This window comes from Cyprinodon variegatus, unplaced genomic scaffold (assembly GCF_000732505.1).
Source record: "Cyprinodon variegatus isolate N-32 unplaced genomic scaffold, C_variegatus-1.0 Scaffold788, whole genome shotgun sequence".
Lineage (NCBI taxonomy): Eukaryota > Metazoa > Chordata > Actinopteri > Cyprinodontiformes > Cyprinodontidae > Cyprinodon > Cyprinodon variegatus.
Genome location: NW_015151241.1, coordinates 211,798 through 231,326, shown reverse-complemented (window position 1 = coordinate 231,326; position 19,529 = coordinate 211,798). Strand labels below are relative to the sequence as shown.

The window sequence follows — 19,529 nt, the reverse complement described above, 5'->3', positions numbered from 1 at the left end:
CTAAAGCAGGCACGCCCAAAGTCGGTCCTCGAGGGCCACTGTCATGCAGGTTTTCCTCGATAGCTAAATAACAGGCTTTTGCTGATCAACAATCATCAGAATCAGCTGAGCTGATCCAGAGAAACCTCTAACGCCTGCAGGACAGAGGCCCTCGAGGAGTGACTTTGGGCATGCCTTATCTAAAGTATTATTTCGTGCTCCTAGACTCAACAAACTTCATAACAAACAATGGTTGTCATGGTTGCAGTTTGTGGGGGTACAGCCTTTGAGAGGAGGGGGCTATAGTAAGCCAAAACAGCTCAGCTAGAGGACGGCTGAATAAAGAGAGTTGTTGGTAAAGTGTCTCTCAGGTTAGGCAATGTGAGAGAAATTTTGCTGTAAAAACAGCTAAAACATACTGGAGGCCTTATTGTTAATATTTTTTATTTTCAAATGTAGAACAATATGGGCCCTTCAAAGAGATGGGAAAATATGCTAAAACAGGGCATTTTAATGCTTTTTTTTTTTTAATTCAGCACATCTCCACAACAAAGTAGAGGAAAGAAAGTGAAACTTCTGCCAAAGACGTTATCTGTAAAATGAGAAGCAAACTCTATGAGTAGATGAAAGCCACAAATTCTAAAATGTTTAAAATGGAAAGTACCAGATAGGTCCAATTAAAAATAACAATGTGGAAAACAACGAAGAAGTAAAAAAAAAAAACACTAAGGAGAAAAATGCTGAGCATACCTCCCTTTGGTTAGTGGTCAGCTCATTTCTAATGGTGCTCAGCCAATTCCTCGGAAGGATAACTGAATCAAAACCACCCCCTGTGTTATGATACAGTATAACAGAGTCTGATTCAATATATAACCTACACTGTAATTTGTTTCAACAAGCCAACTATGCTCAAAGGTTAAAAACATTCATAATACGATTCGCTGAATCAGATCATTTCGACTTTAGACAATAGACTTTTCAACACAGATACTCTCATGATTTCACAGACATTCTATAAATCACTAAAAACAAATTACACATGTGCTTTGATTAGCTTTTCACAAACAAACATAAACAGCTCAGTATCTAGTAAAGAAAACAGGAAAATTAATGTTCAGAAAATTATTGGTTATTTTTATTATCGTTATTGAAGCTCCTAAAAATCTCTTGAAAATAAATAAAACTGAATCATCTTTCATGTTTTAACTTTATAGGGGTTTCCAGGAGCTCATTGTAAGATAATCATAAGAAAGGGACAAATTTTGTGGTCGCCAAGTCCTTATCAAATCCTTAGATACAATCAATATGCCAAGCTATTCTTTGGGAAATGTGCTGATGAAGATTTGCAGTCATCCAGGTCATAGTCAATCCAAAAAAAAAAGTTAAAAAACAAATCACTGGACTTTGTTTCCAAATTTGAAGATGTTTTGCTTCCCAATAACATATATATATATCCCAATAAAATATTGTTTAGTCTGAGGTTTTTTACAGTAGCCCATCAAAATCTTGTTTATTTTTTAAAACATGCAAATTGCTGGCTAAAAAAAAGAAGCCAAACGACCCCCATTCCAAATGGGTGGACCCGTTCGTCCATTTCACTTTGCATGTTTTCAAAACAAAAACAAGGTTTTGTGTGATGAAAATGCAGCAAACCAGAGGAATTAACATTTGGCGGAACGTGTTTCCTCGGTCACCAGGCCGCTGTTACACCTGCTGCCGAATTCCAGCAAGCCCGAAACTGATGCATACTCTGTATTTAAGGGCTGAATGTTCCACTGGCCCTAGTCACTACGTGATTCGGGGTGGCACTTAATGTGGCGGACCCTCAGCGGGGAACGTGCAAACCAAGGGTTAGTGCTTAGGGGCTGGTTTGGGATTGGGAAAATGACTAATTTATTCTCAGGTTGCGTGGAACATTAACTACAAATATGAAGAGACAGATTGTTTCCACAAACTAAATGTAAAAACTGATAGAACTGGTTTTACCCACAATGTATGAGTAGATTTTTCCATAATTGCTAAGTGACTCAAACATCTTTCCAGGGTGTAATATTAACCATGAAACAAGATTTGTCTCTGTCATGAAAAATTTTATAAGTAGCGGGTAATAATCTAAAGCTGAAGAGAGCGTTTATTACATCTGTCAGTCTTTACTTAAAGGTCCAGTTTATATTAATTCAAGCTGTGTATTTTTATTCTCCGACAGCGGCAGACATGTGAAACTGGTCAGCCCCTTTCATGTCATCTTCTTAGCCGCACTAAATGCGAATAAGAAGAGACAGCTTTTTGCCACAAGTCATTTTTAAAGACTAATGCAAGAATGGTCAAATATCCTTTCATACATCAAGTTGCCTCATGCCAGTCAGTGGTCAAAGCAGGTCGTTGGGTTTCACTGCCTCTGAATATAAGCTTTCATTTTAAAGGAAAGCCTATCCTGTATTGCATATATGGAAAACCAAGGGTCTACTGTGTCCCTTAGTCTTCATTCAACATAGGAAATTATTCCTAACATCTGGTTTAGTGAAACATATGAAGCAAAGGGAGATTTTTACTCTATATTGTTCTAAACTTCTGTTCTGATCCAACAATAAAAGTGGAGTGATTGGAATCCTTGGTTTTCTAGAATGAGCATTGTTACAAAATAAAAGCACCAAGATGCAGTCTATGACAAACCTTTTGCAGAGTGGTCTACAATATCTTGCAAAGTAATCAACCCCAATATACTTTCTCATTTTAAACCTCCATGTCTTTTAATGGTTTTTAATGTGATAGTAAAGCATAACTGGGAAGTGAAAGGATAAGGATGCATTGTGTTACAAATAATTTGAAAAAGTCAGTGTTCAGTCAGGATGGAAATGTCGGTGAACATGAAGTTTCAGTGTTCAGTTGAAGACACTCAACATGAACACAGGTCACAGTACATAAATTTACTCCCCCAAAATTTTGACAAACATGTATAACCCTACTTCCTGTATATTCTTCACAGGTATGTGCCTCCTTGTGTTGGTTATAAATGATACAATCTAAGTGAATGTCTACTGTCACCTCATGTTCCTTTAAGAGGAGTGTATCCTGCAAAGTTAATGACTGGATGCAACCAGCTGGTTTTTCTTAGACAGAAAACTTTTAACAAACCTTTCTGATCTGATTGGAGTGTATTGAGAGCAGAACTAAAGTGAAAGGAAAAGGATGCATTGTCTTACAAATAATTTGAAAAGTTCAGTGTTCTTGAGATGAAGTTTTTTGTTTTTCTGACGCAATGTTAAAATAAAAAAATCTTTATATTTTCATCTGTTATAATGGGAATGAGAATGCAAGACCTTGAAGGAATACCATGGCTCCACTTGGTGATGTCCTCATCATGCTGTAACTACCTGCTCTCACAGAAGTTAAAAAAGGTATTTGAAATTTAAAAAAGTAAAAGGATCTATTATGTACAGAGTTCATTGCTGAGTACACTCTACTGTCAAATTTCTGTGTGCCAGTGAGTGCTGAGTCAGCAGTAAGGTGGAGAAGAGAGACAGGTCGAAATGATGGATTTATCAGCCACAGACACCAAACCAGCAGGTCACCTATGCTTTGATTTACACTGACAACCTTTAATCTTTTAATATGTCAGTTGTTCTAATTATTTATAGCTTGGTTCTGAACACAAAAGAGGAACAATGGAACCCCTAACACCTGTGCTGAGATGGCAACAATAAAGAGACAGCTTCAAGGCTGATTGCAACAAATGCTGTCCAGAGGCTCTCATCTACTGAGCTGAGGAGCAGAATGTCCAGAACTGCAGGTCAGGAGACCATTTATATTTGTAAAAATCTGTGTTTTTCAACCCTGGTTCTCAAGGCACACTGGCCTGCATGTTTTAGAACTTGTTTTAGAGATATACCTGCTTCAACACAGATGATTGCAGTTCAACAAACCCTGTTAATCTGCTATCAATTGAAAGTTCAGAAACATCCAAGATATGCAGGGCATCGTGCCTTGGGGACCAGGGTTGTAAAACACTTGCATAATTTATAGTGTTCTTATCAATGAAGAATTTGGAAATAATCCGTTGTTTATCTTATTCCTTTCTTAAAGGTATTGTGGAGGATTTGTTTAAGTGCACGCTCTGTTTAAAAGTTGCTGTTCTCATTGCACATACAAGCGTACCTTGTCCAAACTTTCGTACCTCACAACATATATAAGCCTGAAAGTGGGCATGCACAGAAAAATATAGCTTACTGAGACGAGCAAGTAGGACTGCCTTAAGTAAATATGTCACCAGAATGATTTACAATTAGGAGGACCACTTATTTAGATGATCCACCCTATACCTACACCTTTAAGGTCTGAAATTTGGGCACCCTCAAAAAGGGCATTAATATTAATAAAAGACATTACTGAGACTGGTATGATTTAAATCATGGAGATGGCACTTACACATTATGTTTAAGCTTTGGAAAGACATAATGCATCTATTCTCTGCAAATACAGTGGAGTATGTAGGGAAAAGATCCAGCAGTAGGAACAACATTTGCAGGGTTCATCCGGTGTAAAGACTACCACAAAAATTGTTTCTCTGTATTAAAAGCACTTTAACATATTCTGTTGTGAAAAATGCATCACTGTAAAGAAGATAATGAAGTAAAAACCAGAGTAAGGAAACAAGATAGAATTTTCAAACAGATTACGTTTTGAAAAACACCCCTTAATTATGTTTTTGCACATCAAGAACCTGTCAGCACTGCTAAAGACTTAGCAGATGACTAACCCAATAAAAAATCCAATGGATGTCCAAGGCATGAGAAGAATCCATCTGTGTTTATGTAATTACAGCCCATAATCTGTCTGGTTTTTCTCTCCGACCTCATGGTTTCCGAGGAGAGGTCAGATATGTTCATGTCCTCTGTTCCTTGGCCATTTCTCAAAGTCTCATCTTATTAATGGTTTGGCCCATCAGCCTGACTTACAAAGAGCTTCTGAAAACTGACATGTTCAAAAATCTTCAGCAACCTCTGCTATTTCCTACAAAAAATGAAAACATCTCATCAACTGGAAATCATTGTGGTGATAAACATCAGTCTTTCTAAAGAGGCCAAAACCATATTTTATGTCTTCAGCTCTTAAACCTTTGGCAAAGATGCAGTTTGAAGCACCTCCTGATCTTGTTTTAATCAATTCACGCTGCTGCAGATCGCCACCACACATGGCTGCCTCCAGGAGCTGTCTCAACATCATCGCAAGGAGCTCTTTGTACTCAGTTAGACAGCAAGGCAGCTCCTGGGGTGGAGGATTGGAGGATGGGGTCGAAGGTCCGCTGGGAATAGTCATAAGCTGGGAGCAACTTTGTATGTGTGTGTGCACCTTGGGAGACCCATCTTGTGCTCTGATCTTCTCTCCTGACCCTGGATCAAAGCAGACATGCTGCACACCACAGGAACTCGTAGGGTTCACTGGCAGCGCCTCGACTTTATGCCCATATCATGCAAGCACACAAACTGGTGCTCACCCATGCAGGAAGGATGCATACACACGGGCACAGTCGGACACATGGAAACGTCAAAGTTGCATTGAAGTCCAGGCAGAAAAAAGAATTAAATAAAAGAAGAAGGAGGATCCCTCACCTACATTCCCACCACACATGTATAAACGGCCAGACAGCAACAGCATCCGTCCATGGCGAGGATATGAGCCAGTGAGTCCAGCCCATTACAGACTGTCAAGCTCCATTAGCGAGGTGGGAAAAGGCAGCCAACAACTCTACATCGTATGTCCAGCTGAAATATTTAGTGTGTTTCGCACAAAGTTTAAAGAATTCCTATCAGAAAGGTTTGCTTGATTTTCAATGAAGCAGAGATAAATTACAGTATTAATTTGTAAAGTTTTTTTATTAGTTTCCCACAACAACAAAAAAATATTTCTTGGAATTTCCCCATCATGGATTTAAGGTGAAAAATAAATAAAAAAAAATCTTTGTTAAATATGAAAAATTATGTTAAATTACTTCAAAACCACATAAGACCGATGAAAAAGTCTTTTATCTGGAGACTGTGTTTCTGTTTATACTATCTATACTGCTAATTAAAGTTTTGATATTTACCTTACCGGTAATTGAAAAAATGAAATGGCTTCTGACATATTTTAAAGAGCAGCCTCCTGGCAGCTGCACCTACATCCTGGGTATTCTGGCTCTTTCTAAGAACATCCAGCCCATTAAACCGAATTAGACCTGAGGTTTTAACATCAACCTGTGATATTCTAATTTGTATCAAACAAAAATTTTTTCACCATTACTGTCAAAGGCCAGCAACTCAGGAAATGGTGACTTTTAGATTTGATCTGTCTGATTGATCAGAGAATATTTTTAAGATGATGCAATACAGAGACGGGCATTGTTAAGGTGTCTTCACAGTGCACGTTAACAAGGAAAGTTGTTCTTGTTTGCGAGCTGTTGGGTGCTTGACATTTTGCCTCTTGCTTGGGGCAGTTCAGCCAATACCAACTCCTGCTCCAGGAGCTGCAATTGCATGATAGTTGCTTCTAGCGGTACTTCAGTCTGTCCAGAACCCAGAATCAATACTTGGTGTATTGCATTGTGGGACAGATCACCCTCTGTTTTTTTTTGTTTTTTTTTGTTTTTTTTAGTCAAAAAGCTTCTTCTCTATACTCCATCAGTCTATGTCGCACATCCAATACCTGAAGAGTTCAGATTGCCGAACTGGAGAGTAATTTTTTTCTTCTCTGTATTCGTAGTTTCACTTTGCTGTATTCTCATATCCACCCTACTGTTCAAGGTTTTGCCTCACTAACATATGCATTTCTCAAAATGGGTCCTTGGCTTTGTGGACCGTCGATTCCCTCCTTATGCCTTTACATACAGCTAACATAAATTTCTCACTCCATTCAATGGGGTGAACACCCTTTTAGAGGGTTTACTCACCATCTGAATGTCTTTCAACCCTGAAGCTAGTTGATTTCCGGTAAGTTAAAACAATACACTGTTTACAAAGACAGAGCCATTCAAAGGATTCTGTTGGGAGTTATATTTCGTAGTGAAAGAACTGGAATTGGAATCCATGTTGTTGTAAAGGCATCACGATCTACAGTATGTACTTTATACTCTGGGATTAGATAGAGACGGTCCAATTTCTGTCTCAAAAATATCAACTGCTAGCAAAGAGATTTTTATGTATTTGAAGACAGCAAACTAGTAGAATTACTCTATTGGATCATTGGAAAATACTATGCATTGTACTATGCATTGTCTTTATAAATGAATCTGTACATGCACATCTGGTTTCTGCTAAACAGTTTACACAACAGCTGATTCAAACTGCAAACTGCTACAATATTACAGTACAATTCAGTACAAGGCTCGCTGAGATCTAACAAACTCTGGCTGCACGCAGACATTCGTTGATGGCCCTGGATATCCAGCTTACTCCTCATCCATTACCTCCCACAGGTTACTGTATATAATGATCTCACTGAACAGACATCCCCAGAAACAATGGCCCCATTTGAACCATATAATCACATTTCTCTACAGCCATCTCCATATAATCCCTGAAAAAGCAGTTGGATTTCTTCAATGGCCTTGCCCGCCACCACAGCACATCATGTCAGGCCAATAACATGGATAAACACGCATATATCTGCAGGCAGAGAGTGTTTGAGTTTTGTTCCCACTCTCCCACTCCATCACCACCGTGCTGCATTCCATGCTGGAGGATAAAAATGAGGTTTGGATACACATCTATCTTTTGTCATTTTGAGATTTTCAGCTATGGCTTCATGTGTGTGGGTTTGTGTGTTTGTGTGTGCGCCTAGGCTCGAGGGGGAGGAGGATAATTCGCTGTAATTGCTCCTCGGCCTGGGACTTTGCTAACAGATAGATATCCGAGGTATGGGCTGTTGGACTGCGTAGTATCAGCATTTTCCATCAATGCACTGACAGCTGAATGGTAGCAGTCTCAGACCCAGCTCTCTGTTGAGTTTCCAGATGGCCTTCAGTTAGCTGGATGTGTCATACCTGTGTGTCAATAGGAGATTTGATTCCATCTCTTCAACCACCATTACTCAGGATTAAGACCTGGTCCCCTAACTCAGACGCTGGGGGCATTTAAGGAATAGTAAGTCTGTTTTTCTGAAAACAGAAATCTGCTAAAGACAAGAGTGATGATCACATTACAACATAAACTCTGGGAAGACAAAAGGTGGTCCAAGTATTTATCTGTAAATGCTTGAAGCCACGCATCATTGAAATAGGCAACTGGTTCAGGGTCCTGGACAGTAAAGGGTGGATCACGACTGCCTGATTTCTGCCAAATATTGGGAATAAATATTATTCATAACGTCAAAGACAATACCAGTATTGCAGCTTTGGGCATTGACTGATACCGATATTTACCTGCTAAGATATCAGAATCACACATATTTCTATTACTTACTTCGTAATGTGGGATGTTAGAGAAGGCTGGATCAATTGATATTACTCAAGCACAGAACGATAGTCAACAAACACAGGTATGAGAACAACTGACTAATTTCTTATAAAACAATGGGTTAGATAAACGAGAGAAGCAGAGTCTTTCTATCAGCAACGTTTTTTTTTTTTTTGCTTTTTGGCTGATTTAGGAGCGATTTCTGATATCATTATCAGATTATGAGATCCATAATAAAAAAACTGTTGTTCAGTAGTTATTCTGCTAAGTGTCCCATAGAATATTGGACTTCTTCTGCTCTCCACAATAATAATAATGAGCAGCTATCTTCCTGCTTGCTTTCTATATGCAGAAGGTTATTCCCATTAACCCAGTTATCAAAGTTATGTCCACTAAGTTATGTCCTACCATTTCACATCTCATTGGTTACTCCATGGGTACACCATCCCTTTAAGAATCATAGTGAGTGCTGGGTTGAGGCCAATCCCCCACAGCCACCCTGTTTTTTTATAGATTGAGCAAGTTGACACTACTGGCTGAAATGTCTCGTATAATAGACTAAAAACTGTCTCTTTCCAAATAACAAAAAGCCCCCCCGTGTCCTATAAAACTAGACAAAAAAATGATCAAAAAAGTAGAGCTAGATCCTCTTAAACATAGATCCTGTTCAGTTCTAAGTTGCCCAAGATGTTGGTTGATCTTACTGGTGAAATAAAATTATCGCATTATCACACTTAAGAAAACTAGCAAGACAGAAAGTCAGTTAGAATGAAAAAAAAAGCTGTTGACATGTCGGTTTTTTGAATCAGAAGTAAAATGAAACCTTATAAACCCATTGAATCGGAAACGTGGATTTGGAAAAAACCACATACTGAAATTGCACCTCTGAAAGTTAGGGTTGAGGAATTTCAGAAGACTGAAATCTGTGTGTGAACAGCAGGAGAAATCATGGGAATGTATGCAGCCACATGCAAAATTTACACGCATGTCTCCAATCTTACCAAAGCATCTGCGTCTGTTTGAACATTAGGTCTAAATGGTCAGAGACAAACACTCATCAATATTAATGGCCAGTTGTGATTTTTTTTCTCCCTGAAGTCTCTGTGAAAACAATAGCTTGTTTTACTGGACACCGCTCCGCGCCAACGAGCTGTCAACAAAAGACGACGCAACATCTTTCTCACATTTATGAGGAAATTCCATGAAATCAGGACAGAAATGAGCTGGAAAACAAACAGCATTGATTTCCTACTTAAACTTTATGGGACGTTAATAAAAATGTAATTGTATAAAAGTGCAGAGCAGCTGTTGTAACAACTTCTGGTCAGGATGATGGTGGTCCTGCAGTTCATTTTGGTGGTCTCCACAGAAGATTTGGTTCTGTTAATAGAGGAGCCATATGCTAGTAAAATGGAAGAATCAACATCCATTATGGTCAAAGTTCAACTAAAAAACAACTATCTACTTCTTTTGGACAAAATTTATAAGTACTTTTTACAGCTCTCTTTAAACATAACTTGTTTATTTCTGTAGAATAGTGTACCTGTTATGTTTTCAGTTGTACAAACCTTTACTTTTCTAAACCCTATTTTTGTTTGACTGAGTCAGCAAACTGAATAACTGGACGCACTTTTCACATTAAAACTATACCCACAAAATATTTTGGAAAAGATGGGTGATGACATCGCATGATGAAATCAAGACACAAATATTTTTGCAATACCTGATTGTCCCTCCTATAACTGGTACGATGGGAGAGGCATGACTGCACTAAAACAGAGGTCCTCACTTCCAGTACTAAAGATCTGTTGTCCTGCATCTGTTAGATGGGTCTGTTCTTCCACAACCTGGATTAAAATTCTGGATTACTTCTTCAGTATGCAGTCAAGTTCTCCACGGACGTTCTAATGCTTCTGTCACACCTTAACGATTTAGACCAGCGTATGCCTGACATATGGATACGTTTTGTATTTCTTGACATATGCCAGTGTATGCTCATACGTGGGCCATAAGTTATAGGTAAGTTATTTGATTGTTGACATATGTTTACCTATTTCCTATAATTTTATTTACCTATTCCATATTCTATGTTTCATGTTGCACGATTGTACCATAAAAAATTCCTAGTTTGTGAACTCCTTCACTAACAATGGCAATAAACCTGATTCTGATTCTGATGTTAAGTGTAAGTTACTCATAAGTTGTGGTAACTTATGCGTAACGTATCAACTTATCTCCAAGGCATATCAACGTATCATACGTGTCCCAGACGACCACTGAACCCAGACGACCGTTTCCAACTTACAGCTACCGTATAATGGCTTTTTGGCAGCGTATAAAGGGGGGTTCACAGGAGGAAACTGTCAGTTCTCCTCGAGATTTCATCCCCATCTTAGGATGAGCAAGAAGATGAGTGTGATGGATCCTCCCTGCGTTCACGCCCACGGCTACGACCAACAAACTTCCTAGCAGACAGGACGCTGAATCTGCTGCAACTGCAAACCAAATTTCTTTTTCTTTTATCATTTTCTTTTTTTTTTTTTTTGGCAGGTAGTAAACAGCAGTGAGTTTAATACGGCGATCAAATATGCAGACCGGGCGAATCACTGCCTCCCTCAGGACACTGGTTTGTGCAAAATTTCATGGACAGTACGCTGTCATACCATGCGTTATGCATAAGTTAGGCTGTTACTTGACATAAGTTCTGGACTCGTTATGAATACGCTATGCATACACCCAAAATTGAAAAAATACATAGAAAGTTCGGCGCATGCCAGTGTTTTAGGAGATTCTTGGACTTCAGGCATACACTGTCTAATCAAACATCTCTGCAGTTTGGGGATTATAAATCTGATATTCGTGATGACGCTACTGCTGCTGAGGCTCCTTAAAAATGTTATTAGCACCCAGAACAGTAATGAGAAGTTCAGCATCCATTCTTTGCCGGCTTTGTGTGTCAACTGTCATGGTTGCTACTGTAGGCGACAGAGCATACGTGCAGTGAAAGCCGGAGAAGCTGTACCTGATTGAATCCGTAGCCAAAACTCTTTCGGCCTCCTTATTTTCATGGATCTCGAAGGACCAGGTCCAAGTAGACCAGGTCCTTGGAGGAAGCGGTCTCTGAATTCGAACACACTCTGTCGTTTAATCCTGGTTCTTCATATAGACATAAAACATTTGGCTCACATGTTTTTCCTGTTTCAGCAACAGAGACAACCCATTATCGAGCCCTCCATTGTGTGGATCTAGACATATGTATTTATAATCCTAATTCAAAGCTACCAACATGCATTCATTTTAAAATGGGATATTATTAGACTTTGGAAGGAAATTTATTTTTAAAAGCAATACTATTTTTGCAAATTAAAAGCCAAATACTTTAGACATTGTCCATTTAAGGTGTAGGACATCGGACCATGAGCACTTAAATTAATGAACATTTGTCTAAAATATATACTTTTTAGATTTAGTCAAAGAAGTTACACAGAATTTTTTTTTTGCTGTCTGCTGAGGGGTGTTTGCGGGTTTTCTAAAACTGTCTCCTAAAAATACGATCAGGCAACAAATCTGTGTGAGAGTTTTACAAATTACCGTACGAAGTTCTTTGTGCACCAAATGAAATCAATGTATTTGGGATTTAAGTGACTCTAAAACAGGACAACAGGAGGTTCAATCATTGCAGAAGATTTTGTTTTATTGGAACAATGGTATTTACTGTTTGATTGTGACTACAGTGGGCTTTATCACTGGATTCCCTTCCTTAGTGAAATACATAGAGATCAGAGAACAGAGGCGCGCTGTTGTGGATTTTCCAGGTACCAAACCTGAGTTTGAATTTTTCCAGACTCAAGATATTTCTGCAAACATTGAGATGATGCCTTAAAAATTCCCCTTTTATTGACTTGACTTGTGGAAGACTCGCGTAAGGATGTGTTTGTGGGACAGTCATCTCGTAAAATGTGGTCTACATATTTGCTATTTTCATGTTGATTGATGAGTAAGCTGTTTGTACCGTTGCTGTCCAAGCGTGCCAATGATGAGCGTCTGAGGGACCAGCAGGACAGGCTGTACACAGGCCTGCTTTAGTTGTTACTGTCTGGTTATGGGCAGCAGGTGTGTGTGTGTGAGTGTGTGTGTAAGAGAGTCGGAGATAGGCTGGTTTGGTCCTAGATTTAAAGGAGGAAGCCAGTGTCAGGGCTTAGAGATGAATCTCTCCTGAGGGATCGGATAAATAAGGAAAAAATATCTTTGAAAAAGGGAAACACAGCTGTTTCCAAAGGAGAAGTCAAAATAAAAGTGCCGTTGCATTCCAGAGCCACAAGGTAGAGGTCCAGCTCATTCTGTAATGCTGTTTTTTCTCTCTGTCTGAGAGAAAGCACCTCTTCCTCCCCACACACCATCCCTATACTCACTAAATATACATCTCCCCCAATCTTCACCTCTGCTTTTCGTTTACCTCCACCCTCTCCGTCTTAAAGACAGTTGGACCTCAGTGTGAGTCCCTCTGGAAAGTCTGCGTTGACCACAACGCATTTCGGTGGCTTAGAGGCTGAGCATATGATCCACTGATAAATCACTGCGGGTTGGCTCCATGCTTCCATCCCCCCCCGGGGTGACTTACATGTAAAGCCGACTGCTTGTTTTACACGTGGGCTCTCCTCCAAAAACAGCGACGGTAACCAGATACCTATATATTCAAAAAGCAGGTGGGTGTTGAGGAAACTCAAGAGGAAAATAATCAAAGTTTCTAATAATACTTTTGTATGCCCAATGCTGTCAAGATGAAAGTGTAGAAACCGTGGAATTTGCCATACCATACAGAAATTCCAGAAAGCAAACAATGGACACATCTGGACTGCCTTTTTAAACTGACATGTACTGCACCAGTTATGGGAGCCGTTCCTGAAAAAAATCAGTTCCATTCATCCTTCTTCATCTTTGGCGTCTTAATGTATTTCTATTAGGAATTAATGCAAGAATAGCAAAAACTAGAGTGTGAACAGCCTCCCTTTTTTACTCTGACAGCTAAATAAAATCACATTTAAAGAAAAAGTGAAATTTCCTCATCATGTTCATGCAGCTATTCTGAGAAGGCATCCAACATCATGGATATCATTGCACGGAGCAGACAGAACAGGGTTAAAGATGCAAACATATTCAAAGTAATGACAGAACAACTACCAATCATGCATTCTGCTAATCTGGCCTTTGTGACAAAGTAGCACAAAGGAAGCCATTAGAAATCTAACTCCCAGTTTGCAGGACAGCATGTAAGGTATGTGTAAGATATGAACTACACAGTGAAAGATGGCGGCATAAGCATTATAACGTGGGATTCCTTTTCTTCAGCAGGGAAAGGAAGGCTGATGAGGGTTGAAAGGAAAATGAAGGAGATAAATACCTTGTGCAGAAAATTGTGAAGGCTCTAACAGCCTTGCATCATTGGTAGAAAATCGACTTCTAGCAGGACAAAGACTCTGAACTTAGAGCCACAACTTAATGACATAGTTTAATCAAACTTTATTTAGTAGTAAGACAAGTGAATCCAACAGAAAACAGGAGTAGAAAATATATTGTCGATCTAGTCTTACTGAGCATTAAATCCTCAGCACTTGTTTCACAGTTTATCAAAACGCTTAGCTTTGCTGTAACTCATAAATCCTCTGTGATTATACAAATATATTTGTGGATGTGAAAAAAGTTCTTTGGTGTTAATATGTTAGAACCACCAAAAATATTAAATTGAAACTTAGGCTGCAACTAATGATCATTTTGCTAATCGATTAATCTGTCACTTATTTTTTTGATTAATAATCTGATAGCCAAAGGTTCCTTAAAGAAGACTTTTTACTAAATTAAACCAGGTGAAACTGAAGCTTTTCCACTTGAGGAGTTCTGGATAGAGCATATTGACAGACAAAAATGATTTTTATCATCTCAATATAATTTTTTTATCATTTTGATATAGTTGCTGCACAAGGGTTGGGTTTCTCTATCAGCTAAAGACACATTTTAGAGTCTCTATACTCCAGTTAACGATAAATCAATTACTAAATTAGTGGACGATTATTTCAATAATCGAATAATCACCATTAATGCGATGAATTGTCTCAGCCCTAATCTAAACAACAATAATTTAACTCATCCTTAGAAAAGGGAAACATAGCAGCTTTCGCTATGGTAAAAAATAATAAATAAAGCAGCTCATGTCATGTTTTTTTTTTTGGTTTTACAGAAACTATTTAATAAATCACAGCAAGCAGTTCAGTTAATGTCAGGGTTGGTTCCTGTTGGGGGAGTTGAAACAGGACTTGGGGGCAAACTTTCCACAGACCGATGTCAGAGACTGGTAGACAATGAATTATGGATTCACAGAACTGACATAAACTTTTTTATAGTCATGTCAACCTCTGCAGCACTTTTACACCAGAGTTGCACTCACAGCTTTGAACGCATTTGCACCCCTAGATGTAGATCTATAACCAATGTGGGGTTACGCTCCCAGGGACAGACTGAAATATGGTGGGGGGATTACTCTTCCCACTAAGCTGATTATAAGGTGTGGGACTGAAGTGATTTAACCACAGGTGTCTTTACTGTTTCCTTAAAAATATACACATTTTAAAACAAGATTCAGTGGGTGTTACTAAATCATGTTCTTTTACAGAGATAAATCAGAGATTAGACATCGAAGCCGGCGTGTCCTATTTTTTTCATAGGACTTTACCAGGGGTCACTGGGTGTCTCAGTCAGTGCATGACTTTAAGTGCATCTCTCAGCATGATATATTCCATATACTGCACAAAACAGCAAACGGGAGACTTCCTTCTAAAACAAGATTCATGTTGGACCTTTGAACACTGCCTGATAAGGTCTCTAGGAGACGGGCTGCTCAGAGGTGTGGAGAGCGTCCGTACAGGAGGAAGGACTGGGCAGAGTTTCCCCTGCACATCCTCAGTGATAAGATCCTTTAATCCAAACAGGCTCGTGGCACTGGGAGTGGACACAGATATGTCAATGACTTGCCTCAGCTCAGAGTAAGGCCCCTTGACATATAATCCCCAGTAAGATAGGAGTGAAATGAGCCAGCTTTTTAAAGTTGCGGTTTTTTCATCCTTCTCTACTTTAGTTCTATCATTTCTCCAAAGCTAAACCAATAGCTGTTGAAGGCCTCCTGTCCTTCAAGGCTGTTCACCTGTTTTATTGGTTCCCGTACTCCAAAACCATTTATATAAATGTTTTAAATACATCCTGAGAGCCCTGCTTTTGACCTGTTAATTTCATTAAGATGTGAAGAAAAAGAAAAATGTAAAAAGAATGCATATGAACCTCAGCTCTATGCTTCACTCACACAACCTTCAGCGTTCATTATTATTTTTGGCTGTTCCTGCTTCATCCATCCGTCTGTTTTCCTGCCAGTATCGGGGTTGCAATGTTTCTCAGTGATCGACTAACATGGAGCAATGCAGAGTTATAAAGTAAAACAGGAAAAAAAAATCATATGCGGTTTTCAAAACATTTGTATTCAACCCCGATGAGTCAGTTTTTGTTTTTTTTATGTAGATCCACCTTTTTACAGCTGCAAATGCTTTGGGGGGGATCTGTTCTCTGCCAGCTCGGCACATGCAGAGAGGGAAATCTGCTCGGAGCTCAAGCTCTGTCAGATTGGATAGAGAGCATCTATAAAATTTTTTTTTTTTCCATCTTGCGAAAATTCAGGGATTTGAAAATCTTCACATTTATCAAGCTCTTGTAGAAAAACAATATACAATATAATACGAATTATTGTTTCTAAATGCTTACCTATAAATGAGCTACTTTTTTAATTCTTCATAAATAGATTCTAAAATAAAACAAAAGACTGAACATTAGTTCTAATGTAAAATGTGCCAATAATATGAGCTGAAAGGTTGTCATTTAAAAAGCCTAAACCAGCTTTTGAATTAAGCTTAAGGTTTGTACGCTTGTGAAAATTATTAAAATTGTAAGCGTCCCTTTATATCTGAACCATTCTGTTGTAGATTGTAAATGTTTAGTCTTTATCAACCTTTGCTCCACAGGTTTTGGAAACATAGTTCTAATGTGACATGAGAAAATATTTAATGGGTGTCAATACTTTTGCAAGAAACTGTTGCTTCTCTTTACTGTCTTGTTGCTATCCTTGCTCCGCCCGTTTGATTATTTTCCTGTCAGTATCCTGCCTGCACAGTCACCCTGTGGGTCAGCTCAGGGCTCATAAATTTGTCAGCAGCACCACTGCGGTGAAGGGCGGCTACCTTCTCCAGAGGGTCAGGAGCGTTTGCAGTCGCATTAGGGCCTTTTTTTCTCACAGCGGACCCTCGCTTGTTGTTTCAGGCATGTCCTCCTCAGAAAGGCAGCCAGCTCTGGAAGAATCCCGAAAGGCCGAAGGGTTCGTCTGTCTGTCTGTCTGTCTGTGTGTGATGGAGACTCCCTCACAGTGTCCAACAATCTCCTCCTATATAACTCAGCACAGATATACTGAATATAAGCAATGTGATTCATTCTTGTATTTGTCTTTAGTGAGGACCTGATGAGTAAGTGGCCGCATTCATTCCCTAACCCTGGATCCTGCTAATGTGGGAAAATTTCACCCTGACATGCTGTTAAATAACTGCTTCCACTGCAGGTTTTCATTGCTGCTGTTTTTTAATGGTAAACATCTTTTATCTTTTTTCCAGGTAAACTTAAATTTTGCACCATTGTCTTTCATGAGTATTAAGCCAAATCTATACATCTGCTAAGAAATCACAATTTATGTTCCTGGCATTTCCTTTTTGCACTCAATAAATTTGGTGCTGTCGAATTCAAATTGTTATCCCAAGACTTTGTCCAGTTTCCTTGATAGTTATGTTGGGTGTTTTATTATAAATGTAATCAAACCAAGAAAATAAATGATAACTGATTATGGTTGTTTATCTTGAAGCTTTAAGGCTTTTATTATCTGCATCTAACGAGGCCAGCACAAACTCCTGCAGCTTATTTGTCTCTGGGGATCTGCACTTCTGGCATCCTTCAGTAAAATCAATAAATCAGATGAGAGGGTAAACTCCTCCATATCTCTACAGTCACAATGCAGTAGCAGTAATAGCAGTCTTTTTTTTTTTTCTTCGTCAGATTGGCGGGATAAATGTGTTCAAAGAGGATAAGGCCAAAGCAGTCATATTAACAGAAGGAGCAAACTGAAAATCTTAAAAAGGGAAACTATCACCTTAAGATTCGACACAGATTAAAATAATGTAAGTTTTTAAACTAAAACCTAAAATCGAGCAAATAAAAAAATAAAAAATGAGTGATATTCATTGGCTGATCTTATATGATGTCACCTCATTTAGAGCTAAAGTATTTAGACTTCTTTAAAGTATTTATACTACATATGTTAATATGTTGATGGCATTAATCTATGAGGCTCTAAATTCTGGTGGGGTTTTCATTGGCAAACTGTCCTTAGAGGAGGGGTCAGAGTAAGATCTACAGGGAGCAACATCAGGATCAGGTGGCATGCAAACTGTGAGGTAGGAGAGGGCGGAGCTAACTCCTCGCCACATAATCTGGCTTTTAGAGTCATGTAATGTCATCTCACTGGTGGGAAAGGAGCCAGAGCTACTGTGTGAGTGGTACCTACACACAGCTCTGGAACCAAACTCCTGGAGAGGAGCTGGATCCCTCCTACTCAAGAGTTGCGCTTGGAGAGAGCACCAGTGAGAGGCTTATCAGTGCACCTAATTCACCGAACTATAAAATATAATCCACCTTATGTGGAATTAAATCTTATTTGAACTCTGTTTTGTTTTAAATTGTGGTTAGATCATCAAATACTGAGCATGTGCCAAAAAGAAGAAAATAGTTTATGGAAACATGACATGGAAAATACTGAAGGTTAGACAAAGACAGCATTAATCAGAAAGAGGGTGAGGAAGCAAACTGCAGACAACTTTAAAAACATGGTAGGGGTTGCATCATGCTGTGGTTGAAAAGAGCTTCTCAGAGTTGCTAGTTGGGACTAAATGGAGAACAAGGCTCAAAGGACCTGCATGTGGGGTGAAAGGTCATCTTCCAGCAAATCAGATCTAAATTTAACTGACAGTCTATTGTAAACTTGAAAATTGCTGTTAATAGACATTGCCCTATCTGACTGAACTCTTTATGAGAAAAATGAAAAGAGACATTAAAGACTTACAGATGCGATTAAAACAGCCTACAAAATATTGACCGAGGAGAGTTCAGTGCATTCGTACATATGCAACAAAAAATAAATAAAATAAAACCTTTCAATCATTTTCCTTTAAGTTATGGTATATCTTTTAAAAATACACAAAAAATTGAGATTTTAAAATAAAAGAATTAAAGTGGAGTAAAAAAGCTTTTGAATTAGAAAGTAAGGGTATAAAGAGTCTTTGTAGAGATCAACTCAAAGAAAAGCATGTAAACAAAAGAGAGTTTATGTAACCCTTAGAACAAAGACATAAACAACAACAGATAGAGCTCATTCCCATTCAAGGTCACCACAGAGTTTAAATCATATCCGCTGTCAAGTTTCTCACCCTTCAATGGGTCCATCTGTTTTCCCTTCATTTCTGCTTCCCTGTCTCCCTTTCCCTTTTCATTGATCTCAGATAAATCCTTGCAAGTTTCCCGGCAACTTGACAAAAGAATGTGACGGCAAAAATATCCAACCAGGCATTTATGCCATTCCTGTCGGCCATGAGACGCACAGGGTTATTATGATAATGGATGGAGTTTACCGGGCAGGCAAGGACACAGTAGACGGAGTTCAGCAGGTCGCTAGTTCATAACCTTTGTCCGCTCTGAAATTCCAGAGACATACCAGAAAACAACACCTAATGTATCGCACAATCACAGCTGAGGATGTTAGGAGAGGAAAAATAAAAGTGGAAACAAGAGAATCACAGAGAGTTCTTTTCTTTTTCTTTTTTTTAAAACAGAAACAATGTAACATATTTTAGAAATTGCAAAACAATATGTTCCTTCTAATCTAAAAAAAAAAAAAAAGATAAAATTACACCATTTGTAGTTAAGACTGGAGGAAAATAGAAATGTCCTGATGATGCATCACATCAGGGTTGTGCATCTTGTTTAGGA

General features: G+C 38.7%; 1 protein-coding gene across 1 annotated transcript in view; it reads right to left on the bottom strand.

Annotated features, from left to right (window-relative positions):
- The window catches only part of LOC107098545 (bone morphogenetic protein 6-like), a 62,399-nt gene that overhangs the window by 31,866 nt on the left and 11,004 nt on the right, over window positions 1-19,529 (bottom strand). The window lies entirely within an intron of this gene.